Source organism: Aptenodytes forsteri, unplaced genomic scaffold (assembly GCF_000699145.1).
Source record: "Aptenodytes forsteri isolate BGI_AS27 unplaced genomic scaffold, ASM69914v1 Scaffold93, whole genome shotgun sequence".
In the NCBI taxonomy this organism is placed as follows: Eukaryota; Metazoa; Chordata; class Aves; order Sphenisciformes; family Spheniscidae; genus Aptenodytes; species Aptenodytes forsteri.
The window spans coordinates 4,813,317-4,814,034 of record NW_008794665.1 but is presented as its reverse complement, the minus strand read 5'-3'; positions in this window follow the sequence as shown (position 1 = coordinate 4,814,034).

Here is a 718-nt window from a genome sequence, read left to right as displayed (position 1 = left end):
TGTAACCAAACAATATATTTTGTCAGCTCATTGCTGTAGGCAGTATGCAGGAGAAATCAGTTGTTACTTCCATCTAGATAAAATCCACATGGTTAGAGTCATAGTGTCCATGTGTGAGCTTGGCCAACACAGGGCTTATCTGAGGCTCCTCTACCTTAGATGTGCCACAAAGACTATACAGTTCGGAAGGTTTGTAAGCACAACATGCGGTATCTGCTATACTGCGAGCAGTCATAGCTTATCTGCAGCATTATCATAAATCAATACATTTATGAAATTAGTTTCCCTATGAACTTTGAGATTACCTTAGCAGGCGAAATTTCTGGAAGGAAATCTTAAAGGTGCAGGAGCAAGCCGTCCCCGTGTGCCGAAAGACGAGCTGGCGGGGAAGAAGACCAGCCTGGCTGAACAGAGAGCTTTGGCTGGAACTCAGGAGAAAAACGAGAGTTTATGACCTTTGGAAGAAGGGGCAGGCAACTCAGGAGGACTACAAGGATGTCGTGAGGTGTCCTGGTTTCGGCAGGGATAGAGTTAATTTCCTTCCTAGTAGCTGGTACAGTGCTGTGTTTCGGATTTAGGAGGAGAACAAAGTTGATAACGCACCGATGTTTTAGTTGTTGCCAGGTAATGCTAACGCTAGTCAAGGATGTTTTAGTTTCCCATGCTCTACCAACTGAGAAGGCTGGAGGTGCACAAGAAGCTGGGAGGGGGCACAGCC